Source organism: Panthera onca, chromosome B3 (genome assembly GCF_046562875.1).
Source record: "Panthera onca isolate mPanOnc1 chromosome B3, mPanOnc1 haplotype 2, whole genome shotgun sequence".
Classification (NCBI taxonomy): Eukaryota; Metazoa; Chordata; class Mammalia; order Carnivora; family Felidae; genus Panthera; species Panthera onca.
In genome coordinates this window covers 78,973,158-78,982,874 of record NC_138344.1, presented here as the reverse complement: position 1 = coordinate 78,982,874, position 9,717 = coordinate 78,973,158, and positions in this window count along the sequence as shown.

Sequence of the window (9,717 nt, the reverse complement as noted above, 5' to 3'; positions counted from 1 at the left end):
AGCACAGCTCTGATCACTTCAGAGTACTGTTCCAACACTTTAAAAGTCTCTCCGGGGAAGTAGCATATGAGATTGACCTCTGAAGATAAGGTTTTCTTAGAGAAGGTGAGGGCATTCCATACATTAATGTGAACTGAACTCTAAAGGAGCATAGCGTATTTAGGTACCGGTTATATAGTCTGATGTCTCTAGAGGGTAGACCAGAGAAAGTGGTTGGGGGGCGGGGAGAGCAAGAGAGAGAGAGCACAAACAGAATGCATAGGATTTTCCTCTTGTTATTTCCTTTTCTGCAAATCATTTTATTTTCCATATCCGTGTGTCCCATGTAGCTCGAATGCCACCTTCTCCAAGATATTTTCTCTTGTGCTACCAATTGGAAATAATTATTCCTTTCTCCAAACATATACTGAATCCCTGCATACTCTGTGATAGATATTGTGTACAGACGTCATGATCATAATGGTGCAAAAAGCTTTCTATTGGGGAAACATGTGTCAGGTTCATTTGTTCATCCCCAAAAGTACCTTTGTAAATTAAAAAAAAATGCAATCATTGAAATTATACAATGAATGACTGTCACCCTTGTAGGAAAAAAATTAACAAACATATAAGTCTCCCCTAAAATGAACTTGGACTTTAAAAAACTCAAAATATTTTCAGCAAAATTTTTTAAATTTACATATTACATTTTAGTTTTGCAATTTTGAAATTTTTCTATTTATAGTTTTACACTTTAGTTTTACCTGAAAACTTTGTAGAAATTATACATTTCAGTAATAAATCCATTAGAAACTTTTCTTCAGATTTCCATTGATCATCATTTATTACAAGCTGTTGAATAACCCTTTAAGGAATTAAATTCATATTAGAAAAGAAAGAAACATTTCTGAGTACAGAATTCAATCTAATGTAATAATGATTATCATTATATACAAAGTATGAAATGTTATCGTTTGCATTACTTTTCATTCCATTTTTGCATTTGGATTTGCCTTGTGTAATAAGTTGGTTTCAATTTTTGAATTGCTTTGTAATAGAATGTTCTTGCTGGGTTAAAATAGTCCTCTCATTATGCTGCAGAGTAATTCAACATCAGGAGTCTGGACTTGGAATGTGAGGCTGTAACTTATTTTCCGAGTATAATCAACCCTTAGTTATCTCATACTGGACTATTCACACTTCTGGGAATTGTGGTTCAACATGTATCAACAACACTTGCAGTGTATGGTCCGCTGAAAGCACATATCCAGCTTTATTATTTTTTTGGTTGATCCAATCTCTCTTCCTATTTTTACTATATATTCAGTCTTTATCACAGTATGAATATAATATAACGACTTAAACAAATGTTCTTGCCAAAGAAAGTTGCAAGAGAACAGAAGTCTAATTTTAAGTGCTGCTCTGCTTCATATAGTGAGTTTAGCAGTTTCCAGAACATTCCAGATAATGAAAAGTTATCAATGTACTAAGCTTCTTTTTCCCAAGCTGAAATAAGTCTTTATGATGGTAGAGTTCCAAGTAGTATTCATTATACTGCAGGCCCCATGCTGTTCCTGCAGAGCCTGATGCGGGGCTTGATCTAACAGACCATGAGATCATGACCTGAGCCAAAACCAAGAGTTGGACATTCAACTGCTAAGGATCATACTTACATATTTGAAACTGTAAATCTTCACTTGAGTAACTCATGAATGCTCCAAATTCATTACTGAAAAATTCAACTGTTAGGAAGAATCAAGCCCTTGTTAAAAAAATTTGAAGAAAACTTAAGAATAACTTAGTTAAAACCTTTAACATTATAGTTGATTAAACTGAAACTCAGAATTTCTAGTAGCATTTATTATGCCTTATAGCTAGCACTGTTAAAGTGATGACTTATTAATCACTTAGCTAACAAAAGTTCTGATCTAAAGTGAAATGGTAATGTGTCTTTGGCTACTTTTAATTATTTACAATAATACTCACATTCTTGAAGTCTTAATCCACACAATAATTCCGTGGGGCATACTGGTCTAGTGATAACATCTTATTTACAAATTAGGAAAGGAAGACTTATTTAATGAGTAGCAAAGACAAGAGTTAATATGGAGTAAAGCATCTTAAAATTATGACCTGATAGTTAGAAATACATGAAATGCCAAAATTGGTCCAAGAAAAAAATATAAAGGTGTCAATACCATATAAAATGCTACTAAGCAAATGAAATCAGTAGTCAAAGATGCGCTCTCTTAAGATCACAAAGTTCTATATGTTATTATAGATCAATTCTACAAAATGTTAAACAGTAGGTCATATGATAGTTTATTCCTGATTGGATAAGGTTGTTCTAATACATAAAAAAGAATAAAAAATGTCAGGTCAATTTTTAAATCTCATTTATATTGATACAAAACTATATGGGGAAATTACAAAGAAAGGAGATATAAGGTAATTTGGATCAAGACCTTTGATGTAAAAATGCTAAATAAAATACTAGTAAATGAACACATAATTTTAAAAAATTATGAATCATGAATAGGTAGCATTAATCCAAGGAATGTATGGTTGGTTTAACATCAGAAAATGTATCAATGTAATTTATTATACAAATCACTTAAAAGAGAAAAATCAGATAATTATCTCCTTAGTGCAGGAAAGAAGACATTTAATATGGTTCAGCAATTATTTATAACAACACCTAGCAAGCTAAAAATAACAAAGAACTTTTTCAAAATGTTAAACATTATGTGCCAAAATTCTACAATCAATTTATATTTACTGGAGAAACTCCAGTAGAAGTTTTCCTGTCAGGTTAGCTCTAGAGGTCAGGGTCAGTGCAATTAAAAAAAAAAAAAAGACAAGGGATTTAAGAATTGGAAGACAAGTGAAAATATAGACCTTATTTGGGAATGATATAATCACCTACCTACCAAAAAAGTTTAAAACACTAGAAAAAATATTAGAAAAATATCAAACATACAAATATCAGTCACATTCATCTCAAGTAGCAGTAATTGAGTGAAAAATATAATAAATACAATGTAACATTCATAATAACAAAAATATAAAGTACATGATAATTAACTTAGGCAAAAATAAAACAAGGGGTACCTGGGTGGCTCAGTCAGTTAAGTGTCCAACTTCTGCTTAGGTCATGCTTAGGTCATGATCTCATGGTTCATGAGTTTGAGCCCCACATCAGGCTCTGTGCTGACAGCTTGAAGCCTGGAGCCTGCTTCAAATTCTGTGCCTCCCTCTCTCTGCTCCTCATGTTCTCTCTCTCTCTCTCTCTCTTTCAAAAAGTAGATAAACATTTTAAATATTTTTAAAAATAAAACAAAATGTAATAAAGAAAAATTTAGCATGGGATACAAGAAAAGCTAAATATATTAAAGGTAGTCCATGTTCTTCAACAGTTCCTATTCTTCCATTTATATAAAGATATAAATTCTCCAAAACTTCAGTGAAATTCTAATGAAAACTCCAATTAACAATTCTTAAGAACTCTACATATTTACTTAAATTTTAACTAATTTTAAAATTTTATAATAAAATTTTAAAACAAAAAAATTTAAAATAAAATATTTGAATTGAATCTTTAATTCAACATTAAAAAGAGAGAATGTGACTTTCCTACCACATAGTAGGACTCATTTCAAAGATTTGGTCTGAAAATTATCCATAACATGGTTGCAAAATATTAAAAATCCAGTGGACAAACTATAGACCTTAAAAGCAAATGTGTCTATTGAATTAAATATTCAATAAAAGTAAAGTCACAAATCAACCAGGGAGTATGGATTGTTGAGTACATGGTGTTCAGTGCTTGAAGAAAAACATAACCAGATCCCTTACCAAGATCATACACAAAGGTCAACTTGGTTATATTAAAAACCTATACTGTTACAAAACACTGATAAAAGAAATAAAATATATACATATAAATGGATAGATGTTCCATGTTCATGGATGGAGGATTCAATATTAAGATGCCAATTCTTTCAAACTCAATCTATTCATTCAACACATCTCAAAAAATCTCTGCAAGCTATTTTATAGATATCGACAAAATTATTCTAAAGTTTGTGTAGAAAGTCAGAAGAATTAGACTATCAAACACAAAATAATGAAGAAAAAGTTGGAGACTCCCCCTACTTAAGACTTACTATAAATCTACAGTAATGAAGACAGCATGTTATTGGAGAATAGACACATTAATCAATGGATGATAAACAGCCCAGAAATAGACCCACACAAATGTAGCCAACTGATATTTGTCAAAGATTCAAAGGCAATTCAATGGTGAAAGGATAACCCTTTGAACAAATGGTCCTGGACATTTAGGTGTCCATCTGCAAAAAAAAAAAAAAAAAAAAAAAAAAAAAAAAGACTCTAGATACAGACCTATACCCTTTAGAAACATTAACTCAAAATAGAACCATATGCAAAAGAGAAAAATATAAAACTTTTAGAAGAAAATATAAAAATAAATCTACATGACTTTGTGGTTGGTAATAAACTTTTAGGGAAAACATCAAAAGCATGATCCATGAAAGCAAAAAATTATAAGTTGCAGTTCAGTAAATTAAAAACTTTGGCTCCTTGTAAAATACTTTTAAGAGAATGAAAAGATGCACCATGAACTGGGAGAAAATATTTGGAAAACACTTATCTGATAGAGGACTTGTATCCAAAGTATATAAAGACCTCTTAAAAGTCAACAATAAAAAAAACAAACAACCCAATTAAAAAAATGAATAAAACATTTGAACAGACACCTCACCAAAAAAGATATACAGATGGAAAATAAGTGTATGAAAATGTTTCCAGCATTATTTGTCATTAGGGAAATGCAAATTAAGGCAACAATGGGATACAACTAAACATGCATTAGAATGGCTAAAATCCAACAAAGACTGACAATATCAATTGCTGGCAAAGATGCTGAGATGGAAACTCATTCATTGCTATGGGGAATGCAAAATAGTACATTCACTTTCGAAGACAATTTGGCAGTGTCTTATAAAGCTAAATATTGTCTTACCATATGATCTAGCAATTTCTGGATTTGATTTGAAACTTATGTCCACACAAAAAATCAGCCCATGAATGTTCACATCAACTTTATGAACAAGTACCAAAAACTGGAAGCAATCAAGTTGTCCTTCAAAAAGGTGAATGGCTAAACCATGGTACATTCAGACAATGGAAAACTATACAGCAAAAAAAAAAAAAAAAAAAAAAAAAGGAATAAGCTATCATCATACAAAGACATGAATGAATCTTATGTGCATATTGCCAAGTGAAATAATCCATTTTGAAAAGGCTTTATGCTGCATAATTCTATTAATTTGGCATTCTGGAAAGACAAAAAAATTGGGGCAGAAAAAATCAGTGGTTGTCAAAAGATCAGGAGTAGGGGTAGGGGAGAGGATTGTATAGGGAATTATTTATGGCAGTAAAATTGTTTTGTATGATAACATAGTGGGGGATTCATGGCATTATGTATGTCATAGAATGTCATATCCCGAAGAATTAACCTTAATACATGCAAATTTTAAGAAGTTTAAGAGGTCAGGATGAAATGCAAAATATAATAAAATAACATAACTGTATACAAAAGTTTGAAACTATCCCCCTGGAGGTGGGTAAGAAGGTGTTGACCTAAGTAACTTTGGAAATTAATGGAGTATTTAAGACTAAAGAAAAACCTAAGTGTAATTAAGCACTGTAGTCTAGTTGATAAACTTGTTTTCCATGGACCTACAAGCTAACCATTCTGAAGCATAAACATATTTACCAGAATTTAATAGTTAAATGGACAGTGGATGATAAGTTATTATTGGAGTGGGAAGTTACAGATAAGAAAGGAGGCTTGGAATGATGCTTGCAGTATTTGATTGGAGTTGGAGACATCAGTGTGCACTCATGTTTAGCCTAGTATAGGTACAGATGGTTATATATAGAAATGCTTATAGATTTGCATGTATGTGGAGATTTCCATTATATGTGGAGATTATAATATATATTTATAACATGATTTTATTTCCTTGTTTTGTCAGCTGAGAGGGCCTAAAACCCATAACACACCAGCAGCAATGAGTATATCTAGTGCTAAGATCTTGATTTCTAATACCATTTTCCTGTAAAAGAAACCAAGACTCTTTGGACAAATGGCTGATTCTGGGATTAGGGCAGAAAATACACAAGATATGCCTGGCACATCTTGCAGTGGCAGAAAATATGGAAGTACTCAAAGAATTCATGATGATTGGAATATGTCCAAGGGGTGTAAAAGCCAACTGAAAGAGTTCCCAAAGACCAAAGCTGGCAGAATTTGAGTATCACAATAAATAAAGTAGTAATGGATTTACCCAATATGTAAATAAATATCCATGAGTCCATACTACTATACATAAATGATTGAATAAACAAATAATAAGAGGAGTAGACAAATCTCTATAGATGAATTCCAACTAATTTTTGTAGATACTTCACCCTCAATAAGATTGAGTATAATTCTCTACTTCTTAGTGGACTGAGCACAGTGGCCTCCTTTAAAAGGTAGTACAGTATGGATAGGGGGTGGGAAACAGTAAACTATTCAGTGGAGAAACATGATCAACACTGTATCAGCCAGGTGATTAGGCCAATCTCAACATTGATAAATCATGTTGAAACTCTATACCCTTGATAGGATATGGTGAAAATGGCACTTTACCTCTGCAATCGTCTTCTCCAAAACCCAAAACCCCAGCCTAAGCCTGAGAAAAACATCAGAAAAATCCCAGTAGAGGATCATTTTACAAAATATCTGACCAGCATTCCTCCAAATTGTCAGGGTCATCAAAAACAAGAAATGTCTGAAAAAGTGTCTCAGCCAAAAGAAGCCTAAGGAGAAGTGGGATGGGATCCTGGAAGAGAAAAGGGACACTTGGTAAAAATTAAAGAAATCTGAATCAATCAAAAACTTTACTAATCACATATCAATTTTGTTCATTAATGGCATCACATAACATACTAACATAAACAATAGAAAATACTGGGTGTGGGATATATTGGAACTCTGTGAACTAGTTTCACAATTTTTCTTTAAGTCTAAAATATTTTGAAACCAAAAAAGTTAATTAAAACCACCCATATTTCTAAGGGAAAATTATAAAGTTAATAGAGTAAGATGTGGGCAAATATCTTTGAGAGCCAAGGTCAGCAAATGACTTAAAGAACAAAAAAACAAAACTTAAAGCCGAAACCATGTGGATGAGGAAGAGATGAATTTTATTAAATCATTATTAAGGCTTTCTGTTCAATTATGGTAACTTTAGATGAAGTTAATATACAGAAGACAGGGGCGCCTGGGTGGCTCCGACGGTTAAGCGTCCGACTTCGGCTCAGGTCATGATCTCACAGTCCGTGGGTTCGAGCCCCGCGTCGGGCTCTGAGCTGACAGCTCAGAGCCTGGAGCCTGTTTCAGATTCTGTGTCTCCCTCTCTCTGTGACCCTCCCCCGTTCATGCTCTGTCTCTCTCTGTCTCAAAAATAAATAAACATTAAAAAAATATATACAGAAGACAAAATTGAGAATACATTTTGCAATGTACAACATTTACAAAGGGTTTGTTGTCATGTATAAGGAATTCCTACAAATTAACAAGAGATAGAGAGCAACTATTATAGAAAAGCAAGCGAAGATCATGACCAGGCAATTTGCATGAAAGTAAACCCCAAAATCTAACACACACATGAAGAAATGTTCAAAGCTATGAATAATCAAATAAACATAATTTTCAATTAAAGTATTATTATTTCATAGCTAAAGCACCAACAAAACCAGAAAACTGATGATACCTTTGTTGCTGCTGGTAAACTGGAGTATTCATTGAGTAGAGATTGCTGACATAGTTTAGTTAATTATAGAAGATGAATATCCTATAATTCTGAATTTTTGCTCCATGGTATGTATCCCAAAGAAATTGCTGATGTGCCCTACATGCTTAGGCAAATAAGTGTGTTTATTTATGAAGATGTCGTAGTAGCATCATTTATGTGGTGACAGTTGAAGATCACTTGGATGTGCATCACTGGGAGAGCTAGTATCAGGGAATGAACACAGGTAGAATATGTGGATAATGTTTGGTAAATAGAACTACTCAAAAACAGAATGCTGGGGCGCCTGGGTGGCTCAGTCAGTTAAGCGGCCGACTTCGGCTCAGGTCATGATCTCGCGGTTCGTGAGTTCGAGCCCGGCGTCGGGCTCTGTGCTGACAGCTCAGAGCCTGGAGCCTGTTTCAGGTTCTGTGTCTCCCTCTCTCTCTAACCCTCCCCCGTTCATGCTCTGTCTCTCTCTGTCTCAAAAATAAATAAACATTAAAAAAATTAAAAAAAAAAAACAGAATGCTTAGTGAAAAATAAAACATAATGAAATTCATAATTCTATACCATTTAAATGAATTTAAAGTCGCTAGGGGAAAAAAAGTACTCATTTAGCATAAACACATACAAACTAAATAAATCAATAAAAATAAGAGGGCCTGTATGCACCAATGATGATAAGGTACCATTAACTATGAAATTTAATAATTCAAAAAATAATGCAATTGAATAATCAACAAGGACAAGTCACTAGGAACCATTACTTTGAATGAGGAAAAATCATGGAGTACCTGGGTGGCTCAGTCGGTTGAGCATCTGGACTTTGCACTCACAGCAGGAAGCCTTCTTGGGATTCTTTCTCTCTCTCTCCCTCTCTCTCTGCCCCTCCCCTGCTCATCCCCTCTCTTTCTCCATTTCTCTCTCTCTCTCAAAAATAAATAAATAAATAAACATTTTTAAAAATCAAAGGAGGAGAAATCAGTCTGTGGTAAGTAAGTCAAGCACATACTAAGTGAATACATGGTTAATATATTTTAGTATTATTTTCATTTGAAGTTTTAATCGTGTTAGTGAAAATGAATACCACCTGGACATTCAAATTATTCTCATCAATTATTTGTATCAATATGACACATGGTAATTTGCTTAATTAGATTAAGAAGATAAAAGAGACCTTCTTTTTATTTCTGACTTTTTAAGTCACATACAGAATCAACAGTCTTAGGATTATTGGGAGAATGCAGGTTGCAGATAAATTAAAAAAAATATATATATATATAAACATAGTCTTAGCCATGAGAGCCAGCAATTGTGCTCCTACTTATTAAAAAGAAAATGCAGGGGCCCCTGGGTGTATCAGTCGGTTCAGCCTCTGACTCCTGATTTTGGCTCAGGTCATGATCTTACGGTTTTGTGGCTTCAAGCCCTGTGTCAGGCTCTGTGCTGATGGTGCAGAGCCTGCTAGGGAGTCTCTCTCTCCCTCTCTCTGCCCCTCCCCCACCCCCATGCACATGTGCTCTCTTTCTCTCAAAATAAATGAATAAACTTAAAAAAAAAGAAAAGGTAAAAGATTAAGGCAAAAGGATTTAAAGGAAGTAGACGCTCAATAGCCCAATTACACAGTGAACTAAGCAAGCAGAGGATTTTGTGTATAAGAAAAATCACTAATGTGATGAGCCATCCTCACAAAGACAAAGACACAGGAAATTAATTATGTGAACACTTTCTTCTGGTGTTTTCTTTAAAATACTTTTTCAGGGACACCAGCGTGGCTCATTCAGTTAAGCATCTGACTCCAGCTCAGGTCATGATCTCATGGTTTGTGAATTCAAACCCCACATCAGGCTCTCTACTGTCAGCACAGAGT